This window comes from Bombina bombina, chromosome 12 (assembly GCF_027579735.1).
Source record: "Bombina bombina isolate aBomBom1 chromosome 12, aBomBom1.pri, whole genome shotgun sequence".
NCBI classification, from domain to species: domain Eukaryota; kingdom Metazoa; phylum Chordata; class Amphibia; order Anura; family Bombinatoridae; genus Bombina; species Bombina bombina.
The window spans coordinates 109,409,500-109,435,164 of record NC_069510.1 but is presented as its reverse complement, the minus strand read 5'-3'; the positions used below and the strand labels follow the sequence as shown (position 1 = coordinate 109,435,164).

Sequence of the window (25,665 nt, the reverse complement as noted above, 5' to 3'; positions counted from 1 at the left end):
TTAGACCATCTATTGGTCCGCCCAATGTTTAATGCTTCGGGCATACCTCTTATCATTGGGGAGTTATTTCTATTCATATTTTGCAAAATTACAGATATTTCAGGAGTATAATGAAAAACACCAATGAACCAATGGTTTAAAATAGGAGTAAAAAGAATGCCAGGCTCCCAGTGGTCGCAAAGGGGAGTATGGGAGGTATAATGTACTATCCACTAAAAGCTTAATGAGACATACCCAGAGCATGTATGGGGCACAGTTCCGTAAGTCATAATGTAAGACTTCATTGGCAATGATTTCACAGGGGTTGATCACCTCCACCAGAGGCTGTGACGATCTACAAGATGATTGCCAGTCGGAATGAGTGTTGTGGCGTACTTTTTGGCGGGACATGAGTCTCAGTGGCCAGAACAATATGTTGTCTACCATAATGCACATTACCAACATTAGTGTTACAGGCAATACAACCATCAATAGTATTTCAAGAGAAAGTGCAGAGTCACGCCCACTGTCTGATGCTCCGGGTATACCTCTTTTCATTGGGGAGTCATTTCTATCCATATTTTGCAAAATTACAGGAGTACAATGGTAAACACCAATGTGTCAGGGTGCCAGGAATCAGACTGAGACGAGTGCAAAAATAATCACACCTTTATTAATAACAAAAAATAATAAAAAGTCCATAAGTCAAATAACAAGCCAGGAGTCAAAACCAGAGCTGGTAGTCAGACGAGCCGAGTCAGGAGCCAAAGCGAGTAGTCAGACGAGCCGGAATCAGGAACAAGGAGAACAGCAGAGTCAGGAACAAGCCAGGGATCAGGAACCAGGAGGGACGTCAGACAGCCAGGTTATACACTGGAACTCACAAACAGGTCTGAGTCAACGCAAGGGCAAAGCATACTGAACAGAGGCCCTTTAAATAATAAGTGATGACATCACAATTCAGAGACTGCAACCTGTCTCACACGGATGATGTACACCAGTCTTGCCATAAAAGGGCGTGCAGCAAATGAGCAGCATCACACAGTATGCACCAGAGTCAGCAAGAGAGGTGAGTAAAATGGCTGCCAGCAGCACATGGCAAACAAAGCAGGGAAAAAACCCTGACACAATGACCCAATGATTTAAAATAGAGGTAAAAAGAGGGGGATGCTTCCAGGCGGCGACCAAGATGCCCGCTTATCTCAGAGTCTGAGAGGTTGAGCTGATATATCAGCTGTATATCACTCACAATAACAACCATCCAAGATCCATTTTTAACTTTTCTGCCTCTATTATCAACACCAAATCTCCAGTTGTGAACATTTTTAATCTCCTCAGCCCTGAGGTACTGGGACGGAGAGGGATACAGCTGCGGCCTGCTCTGAGACCGACTTCTACCTAACCCCCCCCCCCCCCCGGTAATCTGGGTAAAATAGCAGAAGCTATCTTGCTACAACCTGCATGTGAAATCAAGCCTACAACCACATATAACCCTTGAGGATAACACTCTTGGAACTACCATAGAGAAGAGGGAGCTCGAAGATACACTGAGCTACACATTTAGTGCTAAACATGGCAGCTGTGGTGCAAATATGGGAAACGTCAGTGCTGGAAACACTCCAAAATCATTTTCAGGCACTAGAACAGGAACTGACTTACATTTTGTCCAATGCCTATAATTGCTACCCCCCTGGGCCAGATCAACAGTACGTCTCTTAACCTGGGAGAACACCAACAGCTGTTACTTTATTGACCTGCTAGAGAAATCTAAGACCCATCTCAGTATAGAGATGTCTGATACAGATGACCACGCTACCCTGTCTCCAAAATCACTCACTGCGACTCTGCTGGGGAGTGGAACACCCGGTCGAGATTTTCAAACACCTATGGAACCTAAAGATGCTGCGGCACATGTTGGAGCTTTACTGACAGCGCCGCTGATGCAGCTAAGTTATGACACAGAAAAGAGATCACCTCTGCTAGATATGCCGTTCTTCAGGGTACCTTTGTCGCTAGCCTCTTGGTTACGGACAGACATGATCAGCTTGCTGAATGGCGGACTAGTGCCCACAGGGATAACGGGGCCGACATTAAATTCTACTGCGTCATCTTCTATATCAAGGACTGGCGTGGGGTAAAAATTAGCATCTAAAACCTTTAGTTAACCACCAGACCTGGGACTCGCTCATGACCGTGTCTCTTCACATGACGAGTTATTCTGAAATTCTAGAGACACTGGTTTTTTTTTTGTTTTACTGTATACAGTATATTCTCTGAGGTGCAGTTAATTTCATATAAGGAGTTAAGGAGTGGGCTAAAATATTAGAAACTTGTGGTAGGCCAGAGACTTATTGAAGCAGCCAGTGAATTATATCAGGCATATATTAAGTTTAAATCTTCTCACATATTTATGCCCTAATGGATACTTACCAGCCATTTGCTTTACTGTGACCTTGAGTGCTTATATATTACGAATTAACATTCTTAGTATTATTGATAACTTGCCAATGTTAGTGTAACTTTGGACAATTCTATTGCCAAAAAATGTGTATTATGCGCTTCCGTTCCTTGCATTCTTTAACTCATATTGAATTTGGAATGGATTAGTATATAAGAGGCTTATAGTGGGTGGGTGGTGTATTGTCAACAATGCTATACTGTATTAATGTATTCACTCCTCCACTCACCTCAAAATAAGGGTCTGAGGCTTACTAACACCTCTGTACTTATTTAATTTATAGGAACTGCAGTAGTATATTCCAAAGAGGTTATTGCCCCGACACTCATCCTATGATGTTAACTCTTCTCTTGCACCTACAATTCATATATACTATAGGGGGACATTACTTTTATTTAGAGCCACCTATAGTCCTCCTCACTTAAAATAGCCATATAGGATATTAATAGAGTTAGTGCCATACTGTCAGCGGCCGAGGCAGCAGAGCTTATCTTCCCTATGCCTATTAACCAGCAGTTTATCTACAAGGAGTCAGTTAAACATGGCTCTAGTAACATACTGTTCCACTACTACTTGTCTGCCGATAGAAACATTTGCTTAGATGTCAGATTATTAACACAAACAACAGGTTTTTCCAAGCAGTCAATTAATGAACTCTGTATATACAATCAATCAAGTGTTGGGATACAGTCTAATCCAGTAATTTGCATACCCATACGGAGTGCGGTTTATTTGGTGCTAAAATCCAGGAATTATACACATAAACCAATGTGTCACAAGAAAGTTAGAAAGTACATCTATGCCTTACCAGGCTCCGTCATCTGTGTCCCCAGAGAGGATACCATTCATATCCGCACACCAACTCCAGACCAGCATCTTATCTTAGTGCATTACACTCCATGGAAGGGGGAGGGAACAGGGGAAATTTTGTACCCCAGAGAGGGAGGTACCCCACCAGACAGACACGAGCATCCTCGAAGTACAAACCTTCCTAGTTATTAATTTCTCTACCCATATTTTGACTAAAGATGAATTGAAGGTACTTTGCTTAGGATTAGGTTTTGTACCCACAGTCAACTTCAATTTATTTAAAACCATGCTTGATCTCAATAAATTTGTCAGAAATGTCACTTTGCGCAAGCACTTTCACAGGTCTAATGAAGGTAATACTCAGGGATCAGTGTTGTCCAACTCAGCAAATGCATTGCCTGAAGCATCAGGAGCTAGTAATGTAAATCTTAGCTTTCAAGAGACCTGTGATGTGATAGCGCTTGAAGACTTAGAAATGGAACAGATGGACATAGGGATTCTGGATGAGAGTTCCAGAAAGAAAAGCTATAGGAACCTTTCAACCTTTTACCCAATACACAGTAGGGGAAAGATAATTGAGACCTTCTATAACAGAGTAGAAAGTGATTTGCGAGAACTATCCACCAACAAGAGACCAGCCAAATTTAATTTAACTGCAAAGGAACAAAGAGCACTAAACACTTTGAGCACTAACCAAGATTTGGTGATTAAGCAAGCCGACAAAGGTGGCACGGTGGTAGTCATGGATCGGTCTGCCTATATAGTAGAGGCTCGAGGAAGGGTATGAAACCCTTAATCAGGACCCTACTAGGATTTTTCAGCGGCGGCTTATGCACCTTTTGGATGATGCTTGTGAACAAGGTCTTATTGACCAAGCTACTAAACAATATTTATATGTAGAATATCCGGTAATTCCGATTTTTCATCATCTACCGAAGGTGCATAAGTCGCTGCTGAATGTACAGGGTAGACAAATAGTGAGCGGTATAGGCTCAATGTCAGAGCATTTGTCCTAATGGTTAGATGATCTCCTCCAGCCCCTTGTCCAAGATCTCCCTAGCTATATTCGAGATTCCAAGCATATATTAACCCCTTAATGACCACAGCACTTTTCCATTTTCTGTCCGTTTGGGACCAAGGCTATTTTTACATTTTTGCGGTGTTTGTGTTTAGCTGTAATTTTCTTCTTACTCATTTACTGTACCCACACATATTATATACCGTTTTTCTCGCCACTAAATGGACTTTCTAAAGATACCATTAATTTCATCATATCTTATAGTTTACTATAAAAAAAAATATAAAATATGAGGAAAAATTGAAAAAAACACACTTTTTCTAACTTTGACCCCCAAAATCTGTTACATATCTACAACCACCAAAAAACACCCATGCTAAATAGTTTCAAAATTTTGTCCTGAGTTTAGAAATACCCAATGTTTACATGTTCTTTGCTTTTTTTGCAAGTTATAGGGCCATAAATACAAGTAGCACTTTGCTATTTCCAAACCACTTTTTTCCAAAATTAGCGCTAGTTACATTAGAACACTAATATCTTTCAGGAATCCCTGAATATCCCTTGACATGTATATATTTTTTTTTAGTAGACATCCCAAAGTATTGATCTAGGACAATTTTGGTATATTTCATACCACCATTTCACCGCCAAATGCGATCAAATACAAAAAATCGTTCACTTTTTCACAAATTTTTTCACAAACTTTTGGTTTCTCACTGAAATTATTTACAAACAACTTGTGCAATTATGGCATAAATGGTTGTAAATTCTTCTCTGGGATCCCCTTTGTTCAGAAATAGCAGACATATATGGCTTTGGCGTTGCTTTTTGGTAATTAGAAGGCCGCTAAATGCCACTGCGCACCACAAGTGTATTATGCCCAGCAGTTAAGGGGTTAATTAGGGAGCTTTTAGGGAGCTTGTAGGGTTAATTTTAGCTTTAGTGTAGTATAGTAGACAACCCCAAGTATTGATCTAGGCACATTTTGGTATATTTCATGCCACCATTTCACCGCCAAATGCGATCAAATTGAAAAAAAAGTTAAATTTTTCACAATTTTAGGTTTCTCACTGAAATAATTTACAAACAGCTTGTGCAATTATGGCACAAATGGTTGTAAATACTTGTCTGGGATCCCCTTTGTTCAGAAATAGCAGACATATATGACTTTGGCGTTGCTTTCTGGTAATTAGAAGGCCGCTAAATCCTGCTGCGCCTCACACGTGTATTATGGCTAGCAGTGAAGGGGTTAATTAGGGAGTTTGTAGGGAGCTTGCAGGGTTAATTTTAGCTTTAGTGTAGAGATCAGCCTCCCACCTGACACATCCCATCCCCTGATCCCTCCCAAACAGCTCCCTTCCCTCCCCCACCCCACAATTGTCCCCGCCATCTTAAGTACTGGCAGAAAGTCTGCCAGTACTAAAATAAAAGGTTTTTTTTAAAAAAAATAAAAATTTTTTTAGCATATTTACATATGCCAGGGTGTAGGATCCCCCCCTTAGCCCCCAACCTCCCTGATCCCCCCCAAAACCGCTCTCTGACCATCCCCTCTGCCTCATTGGGGGCCATCTTGGGTACTGGCAGCTGTCTGCCAGTACCCAGTTTGCAAAAAAAAAAAGTGGTTTTTTTTATATTTATTTGGATTTTTTCTGTAGTGTAGCTTCCCCCCCCACACAGACAAACCCCCACCACCTTGCTGATCTTTTTTTTTTTTTAAATACTAAGGCATTTACAAATTTTTTTTAACACATTTTCTGTAGTGTAGCGGTTCCCACCCGCTCCCTCCCTGTGCACGCGCCCGCCCCCGCCCTCCCGTGCACGCGCGCGCGTCCGTGCGCGCCCCCCGCTCATCCCCGCCCACGATCCCGCCCCCCCTGCAGATAACCAGGGCCATCGATGGCCGCCACCCGCCTCCCGGTCCGGCTCCCACCCACCAACGCAGGGAGCCACCGATCTCCGGTGCAGAGAGGGCCACAGAGTAGCTCTCTCTGCACCGGATGGCTTAAAAAAGTTATTGCAGGATGCCTCCATATCGAGGCATCACTGCAATAACCGGAAAGCAGCTGGAAGCGAGCAGGATCGCTTCCAGCTGCTTTCCAAACCGAGGACGTGCAGGGTACGTTCTCAGGCATTAACTGCCTTTTTTTTGAGGACGTACCCTGCACATCCTCGGTCGTTAAGGGGTTAAATCTAACAGAGAACTTAGAGTGGACAGAGGAATCTAAATGGTTGACCATCGATGTTGTGGAATTATATTCCTCCATACCCCATGAGAAGGGTATGGAGGCAATAGAATATTTTCTCACACATCACACAGATTATGGTCAGCCATTCAGAGCTTTTGTACTTCAGGTTACCCACTCCCTGCTCACTCACAATTACTTTCAATTTGAGGGGTCTTTCTACCTGCAGAGACATGGGACGGCTATGGGCGCAAAATTTGCGCCCATTTATGCCAACCTTTTCATGGGTTGGTGGGAGCTGTCCCACGTCTATGCAGATAGGAACCCATATAGACATCATATCAGACTGTACCATCGGTACATAGATGATCTGATTTTGATCTGGGCAGGAAGTGGGGAAGAGGCATCCAATTTTGTGACATGGATTAATACCAATGAAGTTGGTCTGAGATTCACCTATGTCTTTGATGCCGATAGTATTCACTACCTTGATTTACATCTCAAGGGGGATATCTCTGGTTGTATCATTTCCCAAGTTTATAGAAAGCCCATTTCTGGGAACAGTCTGCTGCACGCAAGCAGCTGTCACCCAGGGCATGTGCCCTACTCTATAGCGAAGGGCCAATTTATTTGGTTTAAAAGGAACTGTACTATGCCTAATAGCTATAGGAAACATGCAGATATTTTAACACAAAAGCTAAGTGAACGAGGATACAGTAATAAGGTCATACGCAGGGCTCGCAATGAAGTCAACACCATTGATAGATGGGCACTGCTACAGGAGAATAAACAGATAAAGAAAATCTCCAAGGGAGTGACCTTTGTGACAGACTACTCTGCACAGTACAATGACATTTGCAGAATAGTCCGTAAACATTATGGTCTTCTGGCAGCAGATGACTGTCTGGCAGACTTGGTGAGGGATGGCTGCAGGTTTTCCTACCGCAGGAACAAGATCATAGGTAACATGGTATCGCCATCTCAAGTAAACCCATAGCTGCCACACAGTCATCTCGGCTGACTGCAAAGTATACATATAGGTGTGGGTATCGCCAATGCAAGGTTTGCGAGCATGTGCATATTTCCACTACCTTTAGCTCCTTTGCTACAGGTGAAACTTTTGAAGTAAGGTCATGTTTGAATTGTAGGTCCACTTATGTAGTCTATTTACTGTGGTGCACCCAGTGTGTACTGCAGTACGTGGGTCTTACGACAAGGGAGATGTGCTCCAGAATACGGGAGCATCTCTCCACTATCAATGTGGGTATAAGTGGTACCCCACTAGTCCAACATTTTGTTACCAAACATGAGGGTAAAAGTGATACTCTTAAATGGATGGTTATAGAAACTATCAAAGGATCAAAAGGGGGGGGGGGGGCGGGGGTGATAAATTTCAGACATTATCACGCCAAGAGATGTTCTGGATCTTTAAGCTCCAGACCAAGCTCCCCAAGGGGCTAAATTCAGAGTATGATTTTATTAATTATTGGTGTTAGTTTTGAATGCTGATATATTGATATCTTGATACTTAGATACCCCGATAATTTGCTATGTTCTCCTGATATTTCTGCCATTCTTATGACATATTGTTTAATTCAATTTGTTTAAAACTGCCATACACCCCCTTTTGCTCTATAGGAAAGTCTATGGACATCCATTAAGGTCTCTTTACTAATGAGTTTATACCTTCTAAGGGGTAGTAGACAAATAGTGATAGTTGCGCTTTGATTAATTAAATCAATCCCATTTTGCTAATAAGCAGTGTATGTTAGTTTTAATTAATTGACCAGATTTATTAAAATATCACACATATTCTGGGAATAGTGATTCGCAAGGCTATTATTTCTATGAGATGTAACTATGATTAAGATAGAAGTGAATAGTTAAATAGATTTAGTCTTGCATACATGTGTTTCTCATAGTACACTATACAAGAAAACTGATATAGCTCCAAGGGGTTAAGTCAGATTACTCAGGTGTGCCTTTTTATCCCTAACCAATCAGAGAGCTGTGTAAGGGTTTTTAAGCCGCAATTGTATATGCACTTTTAATGGCTATGAGTACGGTGTTTAACCGAAACCCGTTAGCCTGTTTGTGAGGCACAGGGATATGCTTATCCCATGAATTTTAACATGCACAAATAAAAGCTCATTTTTATGGAAATACTACAAGTGGACTCCCGGCATTTCTATTTTCAGTTCGTCAGATTATTAACCCCATAATATACGCATAAACCCTCATTTATATGATGTATTTTTAGTTCCATATGGAGTAGGTTTTATACCAGGTTAACCCCTTTAATATACCAACTTTATCTCCATTTAATGTTCTAGCAATTTGGAGATCCCTAATATTCTATGCAACAAAGAAATAATACCCAATGGATTATTAGAAGACGCACTATCTAGAATTGTCAAGGCTATGCAAATATAGAAAGCTTATTTTCCTACAATTTAATATTTAATCCTATACTTATTCCTTACTTATTCTATTTATAGATATTTAAAGATGTGAGGTACTACGCTATATATTAACCATATCTTTATAAATCTTTATTTATAACAAAGAATAAAAGACATGTGTTAATACAGATTCGCATTTGTAAAATAATAACAAAAATGCGTCTTGCTTACAAAACTCTGAATAGCAGAAATAACAATCAATCTTGTATAAATCCATCCTAGCTTAACTAAAAATGTTACTATTTAATCTGCATATTTGATTGACCACCGTTTAAAGTATCTCAATACAAGCGCTTATACAAAGCAATAATACCAGTGTATCGTAAGAAGCAACATCAGCAAACCTACACAGAGAACAGACAAAACCAGACATAAAACAAAATGCAACACGACAAGACAAGACAAAAAAGAAAAAAAAAAAAAAAAGAATAATTCCTTCCCCCTACACCGCCACCCCCACTGCCCACCCCGCCCACCTCACTAACTCCCAACTGCCCAATATTCAGGAAAATGACCGGCATATATATTTGCTTGAGCATATATTGAATTACTAAATGGTTTAATCAATTTCTTTTGACAAGCTATAGGTACTGACATGATGAAACTCTCCCATTTCCTAAAAAACGGGGGCAAATATTCTTCATACGGATATGACATGTTAAATTGTTCCATCGTAAATTGTGTAGTTAATGCATTTTTAAGGTGGGCAAACTTAGGAGCTGAACGTGTCTTCCAGTGCTTTAAAATTATATTACGCCCATATAATACAATAGTGTTTATAAGTTTAAAGTTTTTAGCAACACCTTGAAATTTAACCAAAAAGAAGATCTCCATTGGAACCAGTTGATGGTCCAGATGCAGAGTTGCATTCATCCAGTAATTAATTTTTTGCCAGAACTGCAACATTTTGGGGCATTGCCAAAAGCAATGGAATATATCTGCTTCTGCAGCACTACATCTGGAACAGAACACCTTGGTTTTATGCCATTCGGACTAAATTCCTGGAGTGAGATAACTTTGGAGGCAGACTTTGATATGAGATTCTCTCCACGATGTTGGTACCCATGCTTGTTGTATTTTTTTAAAGCTCTTAATGATAGTCTGTCCATTTATATCCGGAAACCACTTCTGCCATTTTGCTACCATATCATTGACCTGCGACCTAGATGTTTTCTGGTTTAACAGTAAATATATTGAGGAAATTGAGTAAAGTCCATTTAAATAACTAGCTATCCTATCTTGCAATTCTCCCAGAGACCAGTTTGTGTCATACTTTTGGAGTATTTCCAAAAGAAAGTGACGAACTTGGAGGTACGCATAGAATTCACGTGATGTAAGAGCAAACTTATCAAGTAATTCAGCAAATAATATTGGGTGACCATCTGTTCCCATAAATTTAAGCCCTTTTCTCTCCTAAGTTTTGAATATCATATTTGACAGACCAGGACTAAAGTTGGGATTACCACATATAGGTAAATAATGAGATACAAACAGGGAATATTCTAATTCGGCACACAGTTTTTGCCAGGCAACTATAAAAATTTTAAACAAGGATGCATAAAATACGTTTGAAGGAAGCGCAGTCAAAGGACAGTGTAACAGCGCCTTTAATTGAAACGGTGCCACTAATTGAGACTCCCAGCTAAATGAAAAAATTTGATCTTTTTCAGTTATCCAGTCTATTGCAAATCTAGCGGAAACAACTAGATTATATGCTTGAATATTGGGTAGCGCTAAGCCAGCAGTTAACTTTGAATTCATCAGTCGATGGGAGGCAATACGTGGTTTAGCGTTATTCCATAGGAATCTAGAGCAGGCCTTATTATACTTAAGAACATCTTTCCCAAGCATGATAATTGGCATATTTTGAAAAATATATAAAAATTTGGGGAAAATAATCGTTTTGATCATGACCACTCGGGCTGATAATGAGATAGGTAGGGAAGTCCAATCCTCAAGTTTCCTCATACAATGTTGCAAACATTGTGTATCATTCAACTCGTACCATTCCTCTGGGTTTTTGGTGAGTCTGAGGCCTAAGTATGTAATTTGGGATACTTCCGCAAAGGGATGAGTAATTCTAAGTGCCGGATTTCTATATAACCATAACAATTCCGATTTCAGAATATTAACCTTGTACCCCGAAATTGCTCCAAATTGAGTGATAATGTTCTGAAATATTGGCAGTGACTCTCTCACGTTAGACATGAATAGTAATAGGTCGTCTGCATATAGCAGTAAGACCAATTTGTCACCCGCCAACAAAATACCTTCTAATTCCTGGCGCAGTAGTATCGCTAGAGGCTCTAAACAAATATTAAAAATCAACAGAGAGAGTGGACATCCCTGTCTGGTCCCTCTCTGTAAAACAAAGCGTTGCAAAATCATATTATTAATGATAATTGCCGATGTGGGAGAACTATAGATAAGTCTGATGTAATTACTGAAATGCCCAGAGAACCCAAATTGCCCTAATGAGAAAAACAGATGGTCCCAACCAATCCGGTCAAAAGCCTTCTCGACATCGACCGTTAGAATAGCTTTATCCTGCAACACGTGAGATCCCGCAGTCCTATATTTATTCCAAATGGATTCTATAAGTACTAGAACTTTCCTCATGTTTCTTACCGGGTTCCGTCCTGGCATAAATCCAGATTGGTTTTCATGGATTAAGTCTCCAATATGTGGCTTCAATCGATTAGCTAGAATAGTGGCTAACATCTTGTAATCAGTATTCAAAACTGAAATCGGCCTATATGAACTAGGTAATTCAGGATCTTTATCCTTCTTCAGGATTAAAGAGATGTTGGCCGCCGCAAAATATGGTGAGCAAGTAGAATTTTCTGAAAAGTATAAATTAAATAATTTATTCAAAATGGGTAAAGTTTGGGTTTGCAGAATTCTGTAGAATTCTATAGGCAGCGCATCTGCCCCAGGCGCTTTATTTAACTTGGACTTCTTAATGGCACATAAGATTTCATCATCTGAGATAGCAGCATATCTGTCCTCAAGGTCAGAAACTCTATTTTCAACTTCATCTAGTCTTGCAGAGAACTGCCTGACCTCAGCCGTAAGATTTGATATCTCAGTCTTAATCTCCATTTTAATCAGATCAAATCGAGGGTTCAGTATTTTGGCTACTTCCGCTGCAAATTCTACCATATTATTACTCATGGGATTGAAACTACCTTTTTCCTGAGATGCATCAATACTAGAGTCAAGGTTCCTGCTACCCCCCCCCCCTCTTGTCTTTTTGCTTAGGAGGCATGTTCGAAGGTGAGCTCTTATAGAGCATGTATCTATCCATGGACCAAAAAGATCCCCAAAACCTATTATTGGTACCGTAAAAGACAAGGAGGAACAGTCAACAATAACTCTAAGGAAGAGGGGGAGAGAAAAAAAAAGGTCCGACAAAAGATACTTGTAGCTCTGGTGCACGTTTAACTATAACACTTCTATTTCTAATATTTATAAAAAATTCTTATTGTGCAAAATTTACTCAAAAGAACCCGCAAATATAGCCTGCGGTGCTATACCACCTCTTGAGCTTATCTAAAATCCAGTGTTTATGTGGACCTTGATTAAGTCTAATATAATACAAAAAATCTTCTATCAGTGATTATACCAAGAAACGATAAACCTCTACTATGTATAGATTAACGCCAGAACTTCTAGTGAAAAAGACAAGCAGCCTCACTCAAAAAAAAAATTAAAAAAAAATTGCAGCTCTCTCGTGGGCTATAGTATATAGTTATATCCTTAAATAAGGCGTATCAGGGTTAATGATGTCAATCTCTACGTAGTATCTTGTATACTTTTTACTCCTCTTACCCTCTTATTTGATAATGATAAGAGAACCTACCCTGTTGCACTATATGCCCATGTTCTCATACAATTAGATATTAAGTACAATCTTTAATTTCTATATTCTAGTAGCTAGCAAACAAAAAATGTCCACAGTGAAATTACATTCTTAGGATATACGTCTAGACGAAAAGCATTCATAAAAATTGATACAATGCTATTCACATTTAAAAAACTCGCTATTGCAACATTATTATACATGAAAGGAGAAACAAAACAAAAAAAAGCAAAACCTAGAGCTGTAATAGTATACACTTTAAACATAGTTATTGCAACATTTTTTAAAACAGGCCCCCTGCGACCGAATGTGAAAATACAAATAACCTTAGAGGCTTAACAGGTAGCAGGAGTTCCAGAGGTATAAATATATTGGGGGATACACAAGCTCTACAGTAACCCCACAAGAACTCTTATGTTAGGCAGATTCCAGGGGACCCATATACCAAAACCATTGACAGTCTTAATGGGACAAAATCTCGCTGTTCTGCCGGCTTTGATTTCCACAAGTCCACCACTGGTCAAAGCCAGCTATTAATCAGTTCCCACTTGCCCTATACCTTAGGGGCGGCTAGTCTCTTATAGTATCAATATTACCCGACCTCCTGGTGCGGAGCTTGTTGTCATTCAACTTTGCTGCCCTATGCTTCTCCTTGCTACACCGTACAACCGTGGCCAAGATAAGGCAGGAACAAAACAGAACAAGTCATACAATACCTTTCTGAGTGTCAATGACAGGCCTGCACAGTGTCCTCAGTAATCCACTTTGCTACCCATCGCACAGGTCCGAGACTGGAGAGATGTGCAAGGAGGCGAGCAAGAGATGATCAGGAAATATGCTCAAACCAGCCAACCGGGCTAACTCACGGCTGCGGTAAGACGGTGTGTGCGCTGCTCACTCTCGCGAGCCCAGAACTCCTTACAGTAGCTTCCTGTAATGCAAACACCTTCAGGCTCCCGTATCTCTGTCCAACCAGGGTAATTACTCAGGAGCCCAGTAGAGCCGCATACTCTCTTCCATCTAACCAGGAGACATAGGTAATAGGCAGCCTTCTAGCACAGTACACGGCAATAGATAGCGTCTATCTTTGTTACCTTGTTAACCTTTGTATTGTTTACAGCTAGCCGCAATTTGTCCGGCAGCTTTAGTGAGCCGCTACAGTAGCTGGAAGGTAAATTGACCACAGAAATGTTGTGCATCAGCCACCATGCACTATTAGGCTGTATCTTCAGACTTCCCATGCAGGACCAGCGATCCTAGGACCCAAGCCGTGGCCGGCCAAGGGAAACAGCATGGGCTGGCAGGTGTAATGGTGTCTCTCACAGAGACTCGGAGCCACAACGGCAACTACCTGCAGCTACCTGTCTGCCCCGCCTCCAGCCTGAAGTCTCCATGACTCATATTAACCATATCTAATGTCACTAACACATAAGAGGCTTTAACAGTTACAAGAAACGGTTCCAGTATGGCTGTCTCAGGATAGTGTAACAGGAAAATAGATAGCATGCCCTGGATTCCATATTACTTGATGAGCTTAAAGATGGTTAAAACTTGCAAGCTTACATCTATCTGGCTCGATAATTAATTCCATGCCTATTCCCTACCTATATCTAACATGCCCTTCACATTACTGGCTCAACATTAAGTTTCTAACGACTTAACTGAGTTATTATACTCCAATAGTGCCTAAATAACATGCACCCTAATTTACTATAGTACCTTGTCCCTTTGCCCAGTAAGTAACCTATTAAACCAGACGGTCCCATGGTTCCTTTAAGAGCTGGATATCTACAGAGTGACAACTAGTTTAATCTAGACTATTATTAGTACTCTACCTGTTTGAATGTTAGTTACACTAGATTAAGCTTAACAAGCTCTCTAACCTCTATTCCTCGCATGGGTGACATCACTTTTCAGGCTTGAGGATCCTTTCTATATATTTACTTCATATGCTCAGCTCACTGTACATAATGTTGATTAATTATCATTTTATAAAATATCTTGGGTCCAAGAGTTGCCCGGTTTGTTATTTTATTTCCTCCCCATAGTCCCCCATTATGTCTTAAATCTACTTCAGGTGGTCCAAGATAGGCCTCTGTATATCTCTGGGGGAGATTTCTTCATCTCATATCTTACTATATTCTAAGGGGATACACCTTAATATAAAAAAAAAAATGAGGTTCACTTTTTATTTGTCTTCATAGGCAGTATTTGTATTCTTACTTTGAGATGTCAGTATCTGGAGACTATGTTTATGTGTTTTTTTATGCTTGGAACTCTGACATAATTTGTCTGTTGTACTTGTTTATAACCTCAATAAAAAATATAGAGGTAAAAAACACGCCAGGCTCCCAATTGTCGCAGAGGGGGACGTCCCTGCAAAAGGTCTCCTCCCACATAGTATGTTTAGTCACAAACTTAACACAACGGTAAATAAATGCAAAGCCCAGCAATAGACTCTTAAGAGTATTCACATTAACTAATAACAGTAATAACATTTTAAATAAATACAATAACAGTATTAAATATGGTGTCTTTGGTAAGTCATCTCTATCAATGTGATCTACTGTAATGCACCTTACCAACAATAGTGTTACAGACAATACAACCATCAATATTGTTTCAAGAGAAAATGCAGAGTCAAAGTATACTAAGGGCAATGGTGTAAATTGTACTCCAGAAACAAACTTGCATGGAATTCAACGCTAAAGACCCTCTAACAGAAGAGGCAACTGCACAAAAAGCAGCTAGCTCCAAACCACATCCAAATGTTGAAAACCTCAGAGTAAAAGAGGTAATTTATAATGAAAAAGATCATCAAAGGGACAGTTCAGGTCCTCAATCAGGGTCAACCTGCATTGCTCTATCAGGTGGGTTGGCTGGTGGCGTCTGAATCACTCTCTGAAATTCCTGAACCTCCAAGGGTGAGTCAAAAAATGTGGGACCATTATCGGTCATCAGCTTTAATCTGGCTGATCTGGGTATAGTAGGTACACCTTTTCCCCTTCCCTGTTTAAGGCAGAGCAGATCTCAGAAAATTCTCTACATTTCCTCATCAACTCCGCAGAGTAATATTGGAAGAGCAGGAGTTTGGCATTTTCAAATGTTAAGGAGGGAAGTCTGTGATAGGCTCGTAGTACTTGAACCTTCATCACTTGTCTAGGGGGCTGTCCCTCTTTAACATGTTGTCTCTCTGGTCCGACCCTATGCGCCCTTTCAGCACTGCCTCTAAGGGTGCCTGCAGCTATGCCTAGTAAAGTTGGAAGAGTTTGTTTAATGAAGTGTATTATTTCTGAGAATTTGACAGATTCAGGCAGGCCCACCAATCGTACATTATTTTGCCTTGATCTGTTTTTCTTCTTCAAATGGGAAGAGTCCTTGGCTTCATTCATTACTTGTGGGAATTAAGAACCTGGCCACCAGGAGGAGGCAAAGACACCCCAGCCAAAGGCTTAAATACCTCCCCCACTTCCCTCATCCCCCAGTCATTCTTTGCCTTTAGTCACAGGAGATTGGCAGAGCCAAAGGCTTAAATACCTCCCCCACTTCCCTCATCCCCCAGTCATGCTTTGCCTTTAGTCACAGGAAATTGGCAGAGAAGTGTCAGAAGATTTCGGAGTAGTCTCTTATAGAGGGTAGTACTCTTCGAGATGGGACGGGAGTTTTAAGTAGTCCTGTCATCCTCTCAGTGAGAGCATGGACGAAAGTTAGAGTCCAAAGATGCAGGAAAAGTCTTTCTGCTAAACCATCCGACTCATATTAACAGCTCCACAAGCAATCAGCGTTGACGAGTTTCGCTGCCTGCTTTCTTCACTCAAGTCCATGTCAGAAGCAACGCTGCTATCTGTCAAACTTGAAGGACCATGCTACTGTTCCACGGCATAGATTCCAGTAAGATCTTTCATTTTCCTTTCATTGTGGTAATGTAATGTAAATGATAGAAGACAGGGTCTCAGTGGGACTCCTTTATCTTTATGGAATCAAAGGTTGATATCTCCTGAGGGGGGTTATTGAGCAGTGGGGGACTTTAATCATGGTTGTTATGTGATTCTGTCTGCTTATGTATAGAAATGTTGGGGCTCATGGCTATTAGGGAACGTACAATTTTTTAGAGCTACACAGTTCTTGTGGACTGGCGCACTTTTCTTTGACCTACATGTCGCACCTTGTGACCGGGCATGGGCACGTTTTCATTCTCCATTTCTGTATCGTGACCAAGTGTCAGTGGAGAGGATCTGTTTCTCTACTTGTCTGGGTCTGAGTGCCCCAGTCATTGGGGGTGTAAGGTGCCAGTTGCTTTTGTCCATAATTAATAAGCTATGGAGGATTCTGATAGTTTGGAGAAGGATTTCTCTGATCCCGATTCTGTTACTTGCGTAGATTGTGGTGAGGCCAGGGTAATCCACCTCTGAGAATTCTATGTCCCATAAGGTGCGTTCCCTAGAATATTCTGTTTCTACACAGCCAGATGTCCCGCATACCGTTACCCCTTCTCTGGAGGGAGGTTTATTTCCACCAGAGGTTACTGCACGGTTCCGCATGGCCATATCTTTGCCGTTGGTGCACTTACGTCTTCCTAATTCCAAACAAAGAGTTTGTCAGTGTCCCCTTAACCTGGGGGTGTCAGGTGCGAGCTCGATTATATCAGATTTTTCCTCTGCGGAAGCGGTTTCCTCTGAGGCTTCAGGGGTACAGCCTTCAGGGTCGGGTCTTTCAGATGCCCCGCCGGAGGTGAATTTTGCATTTAGATTCAGACTGGCGCACCTACGTGTACTGCTACGGCATTTGTTGGAGGCTTTGGAGGATTCCAGTTCTGATTCGTCAACAGATCCTCATGCCTCTGAATCAGATGGCGAACAGCGCTAGACGATGGAGGGATGAGATCCTATTCCTGGTCGTCTCTTGTTTTGTGTGTCTAATCCCAGTTCTGAGCTCCTGAGGATTAGGACTTCTGACAGGCTTGTCCTGTTAGTGTTTCCATTCCTCTTTGGCATTTACCTGCGGGTGCGGCCTACTTTCTTTTGATCCGGTTAGGATGTGTTTAATTTCTTTATTTTGGAGCTCGTGGCTGTTGTAGATTTTCCTTTTTAGGGAAATTCTTTTTCTCTGGGATTTTGATGCTAGCAATTTTGTGGTCGCGATTGATGTTACTTCCGGCGGAAGTCAAATAAAAAAAATAAACGATTATTTTACGACAATGTTTAAGCCTCAGAGCTTCTTTGTCTGTCGTTTGTCTGTTTGTTTAGTTTAACCCTGCTAGGGTTTAGAACTTTCAGTTAGCCCTTGAACAGTTTGGTTGTACCCTGGTCAGCAGGCTGGTCCTGGTTGGGTACTAGTTCTCTGTGTTCTTTGGAGGTTATAGCGGACATTTTGTATCCTTGACAACAAGCTGGTCCTGTTTGGGTACTAAGTTTGCTTACCTCATGTTACAAGGTTGTTTTTCTTGTTTCTACAAGATATAGGATTCCCTTCTATCCTAGATATCAGGCTGGTCCTACTTTATTTCATCTTGGTGGGACATCCAATGTTTGGTCGTACTCGATACTAAGTGTTTTGTCCCTGCATAGCTTACATGTTTTGCTGGGATTACGAATTCTGCTATGGCAGTATATTTGTAGTTCTTGAGGTCCTTTGGACAGGAGCTAGAGTCCTCCCTTCCGAAGGGGGAGAATCAGATGTCTGCACGGAGAACTGAAATACCTGGTGTAGGGGGCGATTATTTCCCCCTATTGGTACTCCTTGTGGATGGGATTGTCCGATTTTCAGATCTATTTTGCCAGTGTTTCTCTACTCTTTTTTGAGGAATGCTGTGCTTTTCGCTTCCCCTTGCCTTTTGGGGTAGGGCTTTCGGTCATCTGGTTGCGGAGACTCGGTTCTTAGGGACCGTTTTTGTCCTTGCAGTATCCTCTTTTTAAACCTATATACTTGGGGATCTGGGGGATTGTTATGCAGTCTATTTTGCTGTCAACCGATAGGAGTTTTAGGATGCTCATTCATTCGTTAATTCCTTGAGCTGTAGGTTGTCTGAGGGTTAATCCAGACTGGATCTTTAGAGACTGTCATTTTCTCTCAATCATGGAGTTCTGATCTCTTTTGGGTTCTTCCTTTGCCTTTGGACTTTGTGGGTGTTATCTTAGAAGCCTTTTGGGGCTGAGTGGACAACCACTGGGATACTTCATGAGAGATCAGAGTTCAAGACCCCATGGGGGTATGGCATGCATCAACTTTTGTGCAAATTTAATTTCCAGGTAACTTTGTGGTTTTTGGTCTTGATCCGCCACCAGTATTTTAACCTAGTCCTTGTCTTTGACTTGGCAGTTTGGTTAATCTGTTTTCCAGATTTTAACAGTATTGGATCTGTCCAGCATTCAGTAGTAAGCTTGTTTTCCCGGTCATGGGGAAATTTCCTTGTTCATACTGGTGCGGTTCTTTCTCTCTTCTGGAGAGATGGAGGAAGTTTTTCCTGGGAATTTCTTTACTGGAATATTCCTGGGTTTCTTTGTTTTCTTTCTATTTGGAAGGCTCTGGTCTACTGCGCTATCCAGTTGGCTCCTCCTGAGGTAGTTTTCCTCATCTGTCTCTAGGAGTTCAGTGGGTTGAGGGTTTCTCTTGTCTGCAGTGTACCCTCCCTTTGGGTTTCTGAGGGGTAATCAGGATAGGTATCCTGGATCCCGAGTTAGTCTCTCTGGGTGTTGATGCCTCTTTCCTTCTTGTTTTCCTTAGGAACTCGTGGCTGGAAATTTGTTATCTGATCTCCGGGCCTTGTCGATGCTGGGATTTTTTAATCTCTCTTGTCCTTGGGGACATTGACAGTCGCTTCTGTGATAGGACTGTTTGATCAGAGTAGGGGTCAGGAATTCTGACTGTTCTGTTTGGGTATCGACCACGTCTCTTGTCTCCAGAAGGATCCTTACTTAGGTTGGGAGGCCTTGCAGTTGATTTGGGAACCTTCCCTTAGTGGGTAGTTGGTTCATCTTTATTGGTCAGGGTGTTGTCCTCCTTTCTTTGTTTTCTAGTAGGGAGGGAGTTGGTCCGCCCTGCTTTCTGAGTTTTTTCTCTTGTTTTTTTCCAGGAATGTCCTGTTGCAAGTTTGCTAGCTAGTCGGTTGGCTAGTTACTATGGTTGGACGTTTAGTCTGACTGCCTATCCGATGGAAGCGGCTTTCGTTTGTGGTGTTAACGGATGTTACTATTCTGTTCCTGTTCTGCTCCCAGGGTTTTTTTTCTGACCTATGGGTGTTCAGTTCTCTGTGCTATTTCTCTGTCTATGGTAAGGTAGTCTTGTTCTACCTTTTGTCCCTTTGTCCTTCTGGGACTTCGGTTCTGGTTAAGGCTTTCCATGGTTCTTTTTGGATCCATGTAGGAGGTGATCTGGAATTTTTTCTTTCCCTGCTCTCCTCCGTCGGTAGAGTATTTTATATGGGATTTTGTCCTCTTGCAGCCTGGTAGCCGCTCTTTTCGAGTTATGCTAGGTGCTTCTCTCTCTGTGTTGTCCCTGACTCTTCGGGGATTGTTTCTGGAGGTTTTCGGATCTTATTATCTGATTCTTCCCTTCTTTCAGTTAGGGAGAATGAGGTGTGGGAGTTTGTTTGTTGTTTCCTTTGCCATTGTTCATGGAGAGGTTTTTCTTTGTGTGCTTCTAGAGAGTGGGATTTTTGTCTCCTCAGAGGCTTTTGTGTGATTAGTGGAGTCCAGAATTTAGTGTGATCTCTAACTGGGATCTTTATGGTTCTAATTGATGGGCAGTTACCTTGTTCTCTTCCATATTTTGTTCCTCCTGCTTCTGTTGAGGAAGTTTTTTTTATTGGGTATACGGGTTGTGTCAAGCTGTGGTGCCATCAGAATGCCGCCTCTTTGTTCCCGCCCGTTTGCATTCAGTGTCCTCTATAAGCTTGGGTATTGATTTCGCAAAATTAATAAGTGCAGCTGTTGACTCTCCCTGTTTTAAGAAGAAAAACTTAAATTATGCTTCCCTGATCATTTTCTTCTCTTCTGTACGGGGAGAGTCCACAGCTCCCTGCAGTTTGTTTCTGTGGGTGGCTTTAAATTCTTTTTTTATTCGTTCTTCTGGCACCTTTTTTCACCCTGATGTTTCTCCTACTGTTCCTTGTTCCCTTGGCAGAATGACTGGGGGATAAGGGAAGTGGGGAAGGTATGTAAGCCTTTGGCTGGGGTGTCTTTGCCTCCTCCTGGTGGACAGGTTCTGAATTTCCCAAAAGTAATGAATGCAGCTGTGGACTCTCCCCGTACAGAAGAAAAGAAAATTATCAGGTAAGCATAATTTAAGTTTTCCAGATCTTTTAGGCGTTGGTGTAGCATCTGGTTCTGATGTGTCAGTTCCTCTACTTTCTTGGTGTGTGCAACATTGAAGTCCTCTAATTCCGAAAACCCTCTCCTCAACTTCATTAAAACGTGTGGTTATTTGTTTATCCCCCCCCCCCCCAGTTAGGGTATCCAGCCCTTTTTGTATATTATCCATTTTGGGCATAAATAAAGTGGTCAATTGCTGTACTATGGCGTGAGACTCCTTAGGACAGATTGATGGCTCCACCTGAGAAAGGAAATTGAGCCATCTACCCTTCCCTGCCTGATCCGTCTTAGATCTCTCTACATATACCAAAACTACCTGACACATGGTTCCATAATAAGCCTTCGCCCGCGGTTGTCCTGGATTTTGCTACTAGTTCTCTGATTCTAAGGGCTGCAAAGTATGCCAGTGAAAATGCTACAGAGAACAACGTTTCAAAACCGGAGTCACAGATACCCCCTAGTTGCCCCACTAACTGTGTTAGCCTTTCCTTAGTTATTGGTTCTCTCAGATCTTTTCTTTTACCCCCTAACCTTCGAACTCCCTTCAAGGCTGCCCTACCTAAAAAACTCTTAGTTACATCCTCCACCCCGTACAACTTAGAGAAAAAAGCTACTGCTGCAGCCCTGCCCGCTATTGCACCAGGAGATAAGTCTGCAACCTCCAGGGAACCTAACCAGCTAATGAATAACTGAACTGAAGGGGTTCTCCATGTGGTATTGAATACATTCAAGAATTTACCCCACTTACTCCTAGCAACACTGCTCCACAGAATTCACCACCTGCCAGAGATATGATGGACACATGTTACCCTTGCTGTCTGCGCCTGATGCCAACTCCCTAAACCTAGCCCACTGAAAACTTTATAGAGCATTGGCTACCCCGTTTTGAAACCCTGGAACATTTCTAGCGCTAAACGCGATGTTATGTCGCAAGCATCTAAGCACTAGCAGCCTAAGTACTTTCACCACAGGTGAAGAACTTGTGGAAAGCCTCTTAATGGCATAAACTACACTTTGGTTGTCACACGAGAAAACTACTGTCCTATTCTGCAACTGATCCCACCACAATTCAACAGCTACTAAGATAGGGAATAGCTCTAGGAGTGTCAGATTCCTGACCAGACCTACACTGCTCCATTCAGGGGGCCAAGTTGATGTACACCACAAACCATTAAAGTATGCCCCAAACTCTGTACTACCCATGGCATCCGTGAATAGATGCAATTCTTGATTGGATAGGAATTCCTCCATATCCTTACTCCATTAAAATACTTCAAGAAAATTAGCCATACCCGTAAATCCGCTTTAATGGCTTGCGACAGTCTGATGCACGACTTAGGATTGTTTAAGCCCCTTGTGGCAGCCTCCATCCTATGGTTAAAGATCCTGCCCATGGGAATGACTCTCGTTGCAAAATTCAGAGTCCCCAGCAAAACAGACTGAACATCCCTCAGGGTAGCCTGACCCGTGTCCAAGGTGATGTAGATGGATGCAGCGGCCGCTTGAATCTTACCTTGCGGCAGTCTACACTCCTTTGCCACTGTATCCACCTCAATCCCCAGGAAACCCAGGCATGTAGCTCTGCCCTCTGTTTTCTCACTTGCTAAAGGTACCCTAAACTCAGCCATCAAAGACTACCCCCAAAAGGTATGAACACTCACCCAACCCCGCTACTCCTAGAAACAAAAAGTCATCCAGGTAATGTGCCACCTGCCCAAGACCAGACTTCCAAACCACTTCCCAATGGAGAAAATAACTAAATTGTTCAAAGCATTTACACGATATGGCACACCCCATCGGCAGACAGCGGTCCATGTAGTACTGGCCCTGAAACCTGCAGCCCATCAAGTGGAAATTATACAGGTGTATTGTTTATAGACGGAAAGCTGACTCTATGTTGACCTTGGCCATTTCTGCTTCTGGGCCTAAACTCTGTACTATAGCTAGTGCTGACTGAAAGGACTGATAGGCCAATGAAGTGTCAGACTCATCCAGCACATCATTTACTGAATTTCCTTTTGGGAGTGACAGGTGCTGGATGAGTCTGAACTTCCCAGGTTCTTTTTTGGGAACTACCCCTAATGGGGAAACTACCAGATGCTCAAATGGGGGGCAAGAAAAGGGGCCCGCCATCCTACCCAACCTGACCTCCTTGTCTATTTTTTCTTCTAGGGCTTCGGGGGAATTGATATGCTGACTTCAAATTGCGTACTGCAAATGGGGGAGAAACTATCCTGCACACTGGAACCCAAAAACCATAAAATAGCCCTTTCCTGCAGGACCCTGTCTGAATGGCTGCTTACCCGCATAACTGTCTCTTTTTCTATTACAATCATTCCCTGGGTGGGGCCCACTGCAATAGATGCACATGTGCCGAAAAAGGCACTGCACTCCCCTGTCACATGGTTTTTCTTGAAAACGCCAGCACTCTCTGCGACCTTTCTTACGAAATGGGTGATTCTGCTGGCCTATACTAGTTGGTTTTACTGGCGCTGTAACCGCTTTATCCAGGAGATTAAGATTGGACCATCGGTCCATTTCTTTCATCCCAAAGTTCAGTACTGCGTTTGCTTCTAGCATCCTCCTAAATTGAGTGTCATATTGATGCCAGGCCGTTCCTTTCCCTCTCTCATGGATGTCATCAATGACTACCATATACTTAAGGATATTTACAGCCTGACCAGGGTTTGCTTCAATGTAGCAAGAAGCAAGGACCCTAAAGCAGCTCATCCATTCCTGATATGTTTTAGGCCTTTTTCCCTTCTTGTCCCCCGTACCATCCTCCGCCATTTCTTTAATTTGGTATGCTGCTCTAGACCAGTGGTTCTCAACCAAAGTGACCTCAAGGCCCAGTAAATTTTAGCTGGACATGTCCAGGGCCCGGTAGTTTTATTTATATATATAGTAAGCAGCAGGGATTTGCCCTATCAGTAACTAATCAGTTCAATGTGGGTTTAGTGGGGGCCCTGGAGTGTGGGGGTCCTGCCTAGGGTCTGACGCTGTGAGGGACATGGAGTGTGAGGTCTGGCCCTGGAGGTTGGGGGCCCTTTCTTTGGCCCTTAATGTTGGGGGTCCTGGTTCTGGAGGTTGATGGGCCTGTTGGGGTTAGGGCAGGGAGGCTACCATGTTCATTTGCATAAATTTGAATACATTTGGGTCAGTGTGAGACAGTTTTCCTGGAGCCTTGATTGGTCTCAGTCTGCCCCTTGTGTGCAGTGGGGTAAGAGTGTGCAGTGGAGGCATGACAGGTCAGTGCCCACCAGCAGGGCTATCACGGCCCGGTACTGGGCCACGGCCCGGCTGTTGAGAAACCAGGCTCTAGACAATTCAAAAATCTTAACATAGTGCCTTTCCCTAATCTTTTTTGCTATCCTAGGCTTCAAATGAGAGTGTAAAGAATGCACTATGCAGGGATATGTGTCCGCTGTGCTAGCCACTCCTGATTTACTACTTCGGCTAGATCCCCTTGTACTGCTGTTACCCCAGAGGACCCTGCAACTTTGCTACCCGCTAAAACACCTTGTACTGCTAAGTTCTTTGTTTTTTTATCCACTAACCTACGAATCATCCAGAATAATTTACGGTGCCCCTCATCCTTTAGCCCTGTGGAACTATCTGAGTCCCCTGATGTATAAGAATCCTCATCTCTAACTTGTGGTGTAAGTACCACCTCCTTCAACTGTCCCAGATGGTGTGCAGTCAGATGTCCCTGCTACAGCCTCTCCTCCAACCGTAGTTCCTCCATTGGTGGAATTGGGAACTTCCAAGCCGCCAGGCATCACCTTTACCACTTCTGAACTGCTCTTGCTGACCTGCGGGGCAGAAACAACAGTGGGAGCAACACAGGAAGAAACAGAGGGCCCAGAGAACCCCCCACCCGCTCCCCCTGATGGACTGACCCCTGTAAAATGCCCCCTCCTGAAATATGTCTAGCTAATAACCTCTTTCTAAGGTTCGGCATGAGATCCATATGCCCAACTCTCTTTTTATAGCCCCGCTTGCAGGAGTTGTAAAGGGCCCTGCTTGCCCTTTAACTGCCCTTTTTTTATTTGCTGCCTTTTTTTGCCATTTGAATCTTTCACATTCATACCCCTTTTGCATCCGCCCTGAGGGACCCCCCAGGCCCACCACTTCCCCCTGGTACTCCACCTACCTCCATGCTATTGAACACTAAGGATTTATGTCCCTGAAGACCTGACGCACCCGCCGTCTTGACCAACCCGACCACCGCCGCAGAACAACCTGCTCTCTCCAAAACCAAGATGGCGACTGAAAGGGCGGTGGGCGGGGCCAAGTCGAGCGTGCGCATCACGCTAGCAGAGAAAGCCAGGATGGCCTCTCCTCCATCCCCTGTTGCCCTGAGATAAAAGTGGGCGATGGGAACCCCTTGTGCTCCGTTGAGAAAAAAAGAGCTCCAGGGACATAAGCAGCTGTTCAGCTGCAATAGAAGGATTGACTGCCAAGTTGGCAGAAAAAGAAGCCACTAGGGAACGGGGACCTGAGATTTGCCAGTTGGGGAGCATTGTTTCTCATCAGTGTAACTGGGCAAGCATCTAAAATAACTGGAGTTACCTCTTATTCCAT

At 42.6% G+C, this 25,665-nt stretch overlaps 1 protein-coding gene across 1 annotated transcript in view; it reads right to left on the bottom strand.

Moving 5' to 3' along the window:
- ENG (endoglin) overlaps positions 1-24,875 on the bottom strand; it is a 160,624-nt gene extending 135,749 nt beyond the window's left edge. The window contains exon 1 of the mRNA XM_053695619.1: positions 24,639-24,875. The gene's annotated coding sequence lies outside the window, so the exon portion shown is untranslated. The remainder of the gene's footprint in view (positions 1-24,638) is intronic.
- Between the last annotated feature and the right edge of the window lie 790 nt (positions 24,876-25,665).